Genomic DNA, 8,684 nt, shown 5'->3' with positions numbered 1-8,684 from the left:
TAAGTTAGTATGGCACGATGGAGATCGTGAGTTCGCGACAAGCTCGATCAAGACTTCCTACGAAGATGAAGAAGTGAGCAGCAAACTGCGGTCCGTACGCCCACTAGACTAATGGGACGGCAGAGCGTGCTATTCGGACGATTGTTACAATTGGGCGCAGTATGCTGCATCACGCCAAGCTTGACATGTGCTTCTGGGCTGAGGCAGCAATGACAGCCATATACGTCATGAATTGACTGCCGTCACTTTAGTTTAAGCACAAGACTCCCTACGAAATTATCCAAGAGTCGAAACCAAGTGGAAAACACATGCGTATATTTGGCTGCCGGACGTACATTCTGACTCCAAAGGAAAAACGACTCAAATGGGACCCTAAGGCTCGCGTCGGAATTTTCTCGATTACGAAGAAACATTCAAAGCTTATCGAGTCTTTGACGTCGATGCAGGGCAAGTTATTATTAGTCGCGATTTTAAGTTTATTGAGTCTGTTTTCGGGTTTCTACCGATAAGCTTGGACGAAGATGTCAACGTTTTGGTGACGCTGTGCATGGTGATGGTCTCGTAATACGCGAGGCGAAGCGAAGCGAGAAGGATGAAAGAGTAGCGAGGGTGAAAGGGCTGCACGAAGGGTAAACCGGAGTAAAGATACTTGAGCAGGAGAAGGAATATTTGAAAGTGATTGATTTATTAAGGCTTACACTTCTACTTCTCGAAACCACTCATTTCTGCGTAGTGCGTTTAACTATACTATAATATAACTGAATGCTATGTTTAATCGTGGTTCGGATTGGACGGGTTTGGGTTGCGTACATTACCTGAAATGTAATGGGGCACACATCGGTTGGAGAACCGTTGTTGTGGTACATTTACTTTATGGGCAAAAGACCCTTTTATATAATTTTTAAGTAGTTAGTTACATAAATCCCATTTATTATGTATAACATCTGTGGTCGCCGCCAGATATAAATCTGGCGGCCGAAATCTATTTTAAATTAGCTAGGGTAAGGTTTTTAGATTTGTATAATTAAATACAGTGCAGTACCCTTTTTGATCTTAAAGCGTTAAGTGCCTACCTAAGGCTTGCGCATTGATCTGTAAGAGATAGAAGCCTTTCTAAGGTATACCTCTTGGGCACTAGTTGCTACTTGGTTCTCCGAACCCCTGAATCCCTTGAACTAGGATCCCTTAAGCTTTAATAGCTTTGACGACTCCCTGAGTTGTTAAACCCATTACTAAGTGACTCTGTGAGTCTGGCAGTCTTCTTCTGACTTAGGAGCGAGGTAGCTCCGCTACACCTGATAGCACTAGTAGTCAATTTACGCCTGAGTCTTTACAAGACTAAACCCTCACGAAAATGGAAGAGGTTCCAGAACTGTTAGAAGCGCAACGCGCCGCTTATGACAAGCTCAAAACTTTATTTGGGCTTGACACGTGGAATTTACTATCTTTCAGGGACCAGAGGTCCTGCATGCAAGGCTTGAAGCCTTCATGCGATACGAAGCCTCCCTGATCGGTCAGGTACAGGACCACTTAGCGGCATCTATGCTAACCCGGTACATCTCTGTACCTGACTCAGAGCCGAGGGCTCGCCCTCTAGCTGTAAATGCGAAGACATTTGTGGGAAAAGAGGAAAAAATCTCCCTTTTTTATATTAAGCAGATGGAAATGTCCATTGATTACGCCTTGTTCTTAACAGAATGGCAAAAGGTGGCTAGGGCCAATTCCAAACTTGGAGGTACAGCCATGGAGTGGGCACTATCGTGCAGCACGTCCATTAACGACGCGTTCCCTCATGGGATTCGCTGAAACAGCAAATGACCAGCAAATTTGCACCGCCTGATCGGGCTTTTCGCATGAGCACGGCTCCTAGCGACTCGACAGGGTAAACGATTCCTAGGCGACCTTGGAGTTGAGAACTCTCATTGCATCTATGCATCAAGACCCGGCTTAAAAAGCAATTGTCGTAACAATCTTTATGGAAAGTTTCAATGAGGGCGATGCCCGGACGAAATTATTCCGATCTCATCCTGCTACTTTCGAAGAGGCAGTTGCCATAGCGCTACGCGCCGAGTTCGACTTTAAGTCTGCTTGCGTTAGCACGCCTGTTTAACGAACAAGCTCTTCAAGCACATAAGTTTCGTCTAATGCAGCGGAACCCATGGATCTAAGCCTCGTGAGGAAGAAGAAGAGGCTCTTCAAGCTGTGGAGCAGCATAAGACCATCCGTAGATGTTATATGTGCAGAAGCACGAAACATTTATGTCCGGCCTGCCCCTTACGAAATTCGCGTAAAGCTCGAAAGAGCTCCAACTCCGACCTATACCAGAGATCTGGCACGGTGCGGGATAATGTCAATACCCAGGAGGAGCGGAGCGTTCTACTGAGGAAGACCTAGGCTTTGTTGAACTTCTAGGAGACAGAACCTAGCCCCAATTAGCTCGATGTTTAATGGCACGGGGCGAGAGTACAAGCCTGGCTTCGCTAGTCGCTTAAACGACTGTAAAGGGATTTGATAAGCCGTGGACAATTTTAATTGACTCAGTAGCGTCTTGCAATTATGCTCGACGCCTTTCCCTTGAAGGAAGTCAACAATATGTTGAGGCGCTTTAAGCGCATGAAGGTGATACGATCGCTGTTCGCTTAGCGACTGGGACTCGTGTCACTGTTCCCAAAGTTCCATTGAACTTAGGTATAAAGTTTCTGGACTTGGATAGTATGGAACGCTGTCTCGTCCTTGATTTGGATTCGAGATAGGATCTCATGCTTGGTATTGTTGGCGAGGAAGCGGCTCGGCTAGATCAAGATTGTGTTGCAGATAAACACCTTGAGCGGCTAAGTTGTGCAGAAGTTGCTGCTGACAAGGATGCGCCTCGAAAGGCGCAAGACTAACCGGTATGTACCGGTTGATCATCGACATCGCGCGACAGCGATCATCCACATGCGACAGCATAACAGATGGTTCCGCGAACGTTCGATGATCTACTTTGAGATGGGCAAATGATCATGTTCAAAATGGGACCTCTACGTGGTAAAAACCGATTGGCTAGAAGGGATGTAGCCGGTAAGTAAATCCAGTAGAGTATCCAGTAGGCTTAGAGGAAGCAAACGGTTTGCGATCTAAGGACCTAGAATATATTTACTTTGCTTTTTTTTGCCAACTAGTGCTCACTTGGCCTTTTCATTAGTCTAGACACTATCGTCAAAAGGAACTGTGGTGTTGGCATTGATCTTGCGCCGGTCAAGCAGTGGGAGCTGTGTGATGGCTGTGCGCTTAACAAACAAACGCGAGTGAGTTTTATGCAAAAATCACCACATCATGCAAAGAAATTGTTGGAAGTTATTCACAGTAATGTGTGTGGACCTATGCAGTCAACAACTTTTAGCGGCAAGCGGTACTTTGTCACTTTCACGGATGAGTAGTCGCACTTTACCACAATATTTCTGCTGCGAAACAAGTCAGAAGTCGCCGACAAATTTGCCCTGTTTGTTGCGTCTGCTGAAACTCAGACTGGCAATGTTGTCAAAACTCTTCGCTGCGATAATGGTGGTGAATACACGTCGGGTGAAATGGCCAAGTTTTGTAAACGGCGTGGTATCGAGCAAAAGTTTACGCCGCCTTATACTACGCAGCCAACGGAGTGGCTGAACGCATGAATCAGATACTGATGGAATGTGCAAGATGTGTGATTGAGCCCGCTGGACAGCCAAGGACGTATTGGGCGAAGCTGTCATGACCGCTGCTTTTCTTCGCAATCGTTGCTCAACGCGAAGTATTGCTATGGATAAGTCACCGTGCCATGTTTTGACTGGAAGGAAACCTGTGCTGGCGAATCTGAAGGTGTTTGGATGCCATGCATATGTTACTGTGCCTAAGGAAAAGCGAAGCAAATTTGACGCTCGTTCGGTACGCTGTCGGTTTTTTGACTACTCAGAGCATGAGTGAGCGTACCGATTTATAAGAAGTTACGAGTGGTCGTGTGCTTGTCAATCACGACGCAAAGTTTATGGAAAATACGTTCGATGGTGGGAGGCGCGACAGTCGCTATAATGAGATCGTTGTTCAAGATGATGATGAAGCGACTGAACAGGACTTCCCACAACACGACCAAAGTGATCACGAAAATGAAGAATCTGCGCAGAACGAAGAATTTGAGCCTGGCAATAAGCGACACCAAAGGACCCAATCGCTCAAAAAAGTGACTGAACTACCAAGGCCCAAACGACACAGTCAGTATCAATCGCTCGAAGAAATGCCAGCTATAGCTCAAGACTTCAAGGCTGCGTACGTTGTGCATTCAGTGAAAGAAATGCTAACCACGTTCAAGTCGGCAATGGAATCCAACGATGCAGCTAAATGGAAGGAAGCGTGCAGCTTGGAGATGGAATCGCTTCATAAGAACAAGACTTGGGCACTTGCCCCCCTGCCGAAAAGACGTAAGGCAATCGGCAATCGATGGGTATTTCGCGTCAAAGAAAACCAAGATGGTGAAGTCGAGCGGTACAAGGCGCGTCTAGTGGCGGAAGGTTTCGCACAAAAAATTCGCGTCGACTAAAGAAACGTTTGCGGCGGTGGCGAAGTTTACCTCGATCCGGATTTTGCTAAGTTTGGCAGCCAAGTACGGATTTACGGTCCATCACATGGATCTGAAAACAGCGTTTCTTAATGGTCAGCTTGACAAAGATATTTACATAACGCAGCCTGATGGCTTCGGTGATACAGCCAATCCAGATTACGTGTGCAAATTACAGCGGTCGCTGTACGGTCTGAAGCAATTGCCTCGCATGTGGAACAAGACAACTGATGACTTCATGCTGGGACTGGAGTTCAAGACATGTGAATACGATCACTGCATCTACATGAAGCGGAACAATTAAGACCTAATTTTTGTTGCACTATATTTCGACGACCTAAGTTTGGCTAGCAGTGCCGACAAGATGCTTCAAGAAACAAAGAGCGCACTCAGCCGCCGATTTGAGATGACCGACATGGGTCAACTCAAGTACTTTCTCAGAATCGAAATTGGGCGAGACATTGGAAGTGGGACTTTGACACTGCGGCAGACCAAGTTCGCCTGCGATATTCTAAGCAAGTTCAAGATGGAGAACAGTAAGCCCGTCAGGACGCCTCAGGATCCGGACTCAAGCTGAGAAAGCTAATGTGCGAAGGAGGTTGCAATAACAACGAGACCATGGCTGGGGTGCCATATAGAAATGCTGTCGGCTGCCTGATGTACCTATGGTAGGTACACGCCCCGATCTCGCTGCGGTAGTAGGAGTGCTCAGCCAATTTGCTTCAGATCCATGTCCAACACACTGGCAAGCGCTCAAGAGAGTATTCAGGTATATACAAGGCACAAAATTGCATGGTATCAAGTTTCAAGCATCAAGTGACAAGGGACTTTAAGGCTACTCGGATGCAGACTGGGCTGGAGACACAGAGTCAAGAAGAAGCACCAGTGGCTATGCATTTTTATGAGCGGCGGATGTATCAGCTGGAAAAGCAAGAAGCAGCGCACGGTGGCACTTTCGTCTGCGGAAGCCGAATACATGGCGTTGCCAGAAGCAGCACAAGAAGCGGTGTGGTTTAAGACATTCCTGTGTGACTCGGCTCGGTGAGATGTCGAGAAGCGATGCGGTCAAGATCTATGAGGCTCGATAGCGTTGGCCATGCAATATCCCTGAGATACGTGGAGTGGCACGTCTAAGTCCACCGAGTATGGTCGGCCGAGGTGGCATCATACTGAGAGTCAGTAGCGACACTGTTGGCGATTCGCCAGGATCTCAAGAGTGCAATATCCCTGAGATAAGTGGAGTGGCACGTCTAAGTCCACCGAGTGTGGTTGGCCGAGGTGGCACCATACTGAGCGTCAATAGTGATACTATTGGCGGTTCGCTAGGGTATTTTGGGTCAAACCCTTCTAATGCACGTGAAGCGACACGTGAACGTTCGCTGGATAAGAAATTTGAGTTACCTAAATCCTTGTCCTTTCTATGTCACTTAGAAAGGAGTAGCTATGACGCGAAACGTGATGCGTGTTTCCATTTTTCATCTAACATGTCCATGTTAGATGATGAACTGTGGTCCTTCGACGGGATACAAAGTGCTACCAGGTGTAACGGGGCACTGCCGACTTGTACTGCTTCAGTACAAGTCCACTTCGCACTGCCTCAGTGCGAGTGGTGCCTCACGTCACTTCACGTACACTAGTACGTGCAGAGGAAGACTCTCTTTAAAACACTTGCTTTAAAGAGGGTTAAAAGATAAATGTATTTAATATCATTAAGTTCTTCTGCTTCTATCTATTTTATACTAACTCAATTACAAACTAATCCAAAACATGTACTAAAAGTCTTATCTGTCTTTCTCTTTGCGCGCGTCCAGCGCTGACTGGACCGCGGAGAAAGTAGATATAATGGTCTATATCTACCAATAGATAAGCTTTTAGAATATTATCATGAAAAGTAATATTCTCCAAATATTAGCTACCTCTTAAATAATATATTGATAAACAACCTTTAAGTGTTAATTTCATGTAACGTTACACCCCGTTACACGGTCAGCCTTCTGCGATCCGGCGTACGTCGTTTTTAGACGCGTCACGCAGCCCACCCTTCCTCGCAGTCATCAACCACATGATGGTAATCCGCATTCATGTGGAGCAGCATAAGTCCAAAGGCAATGTTGTTGGCCCTTGTGTAGTCATCCCTGGCCCGTATCCGTGAAGCTTGGCGTCGTCTCGCGATTCACCACATGCCACGTTGACTTGGTCAAGAACACATTACGCATGCAGTGGCTGGGAACCTTAAAGATTGACATCTCTAAGTATAGGGAGTCGAAGAAGACTCCCTCTTAAGATGGTTTGTCGAGCTGGCAATGCCGTAAGGGCTCGTCACATCGTCGACGAGCAAATGCAAGTCGCATTTTCTCAATCAAATTTCACAGGTCGTGCCAAAACTTGGGCATTAAACTTTAAGTTGCGCGACCCATATGTCTTTGGGTCGCTAGAGGCTATTAAAGCCCGGCTCAAACAGACGTTTGAACCGCCTAGGGCTGAGTTCAGAGCTCGATCAGAGGTTCTGAAACTCAAGCAAGACAAGCGTGATGTTCACGCTTATGCCCACCACGCACGCTCTTAGCGAGTTGTATCACAGACAACCCAATTTATGAACACACGTTGAAATACGGTGTTCATGCAAGGTCTTACGGATGGTCCCGTAAAGACCCATCTGTTCCGCTTGGAACTGGTAACGCTTGAAGAAGCAATATCCGTTGCGGAACAGGGGGACTTTACTTGAGACAGGCTCAAGCTAGTTCGTCATTATATCGTTCCTTAAGACGACACGAGCTTGGAGGTCCAGAACCTATGTCCCTCTCTTATGTCGAAAGCGAGAAACCTCGCTTTTTGAACAACAAGCGATTGCATTGCTGCAATCGCTGTCAAATTTAGGACACTACGCTCATGAGTGTAGTGCTCCACGCCCAGTACCGAGAGGTACTGCACGTAATTATGGACCGACTGCCAAAAAGGGCAACGGTCGCGGGTCCGACGTTGTTGCCAAATCGCAACAGCGAGGTGGACCGCCAAAAAACGGTCGAGGTCAGTAGGGGGCGCAACGCCCTACTGATCCAGCAGCCTCAAGAGAATTTGCAAATCTCTTGACTAAAGTTGCTCCAGACACACTGTGCTTATGGGCTTGCAGCGGTGAAGGCCCTCCACTTGAATAAGTCGAGTGGTTTGTGACTTGGAGCCCTAGTGGGCGTGGTTCGTGGAATAACTTATTGTCCCAGTGGCTAGAGGGTGATGCTAGATCGTTGAGCGCGACTGTAGAGGATTACTGTGATAGCGCAGTCGCATCGGTAACGTGATGAAATGCGTCGTGACGTACTTGAGGTTAAATTTTCTTAAGTAGCTGATGCTGAAGTGACTAGACTTCAGCATCCCGACGGATTGACTTCTCGGCGACCTGTGGATAAATCCCAGGAAGAAACCGAGACATTGAATGTCTTAGTTAATGACGGATCAAGAATAGACGCTTATACTCTTGATCCGTATGCGCCTCCGAAGTTAACTTCAGAGAAAACTCAATTACAACCCTAGAACCCAAGCGGTTCTTGAGAGATATGCATAGTGGTAGAATCAAGCAGATCTACGTACTCGTCACAGAGGACGAATACGTAACCAATATTCGGTCAGCGGTAATTTTTGCAGAGAACGAACGGGTTCTCATCAGATCATCGATGGACGAAAGTGTCCTTGATGTGAAGACTTGGATTGAGAGATATACTACTCAATCCTGGGAGTCACTTAAGACAAATCCTTTATACAAGGATTTGATTGAATTCAGGGATGTATTCCCTGAAACAGTTCCATGTGAGTTGCCTAAGGATAAAGGCACTCGACATGAGATCGTGCTCAAACCGGACTCGAAGTACTGTGTCATGGAGCAGTGGCCACTGCCTCGTGAACAAGTTCTTGCGATCGATAAATTCTTTATCGACCGATTAAAAGCGGGTCATGTAAGGGAGTCAACCTCCCCACATAGCTCTCCGACCTTCTGTGAGCGAAAGGCCACAGGAGGGTGGCGGATAGTGCACGCATTCAATAAACTGAATGCTGCAACGGTACCGGCTCAAACGCCGATACCTAGAAAAGACGTAATCATAGATGGTATGTCTAAGAGTAC

The sequence above is a fragment of the Bremia lactucae genome, linkage group LG8 (genome assembly GCF_004359215.1).
Source record: "Bremia lactucae strain SF5 linkage group LG8, whole genome shotgun sequence".
Lineage (NCBI taxonomy): Eukaryota > Oomycota > Peronosporomycetes > Peronosporales > Peronosporaceae > Bremia > Bremia lactucae.
Note: the sequence above shows the minus strand (reverse complement) of the source record.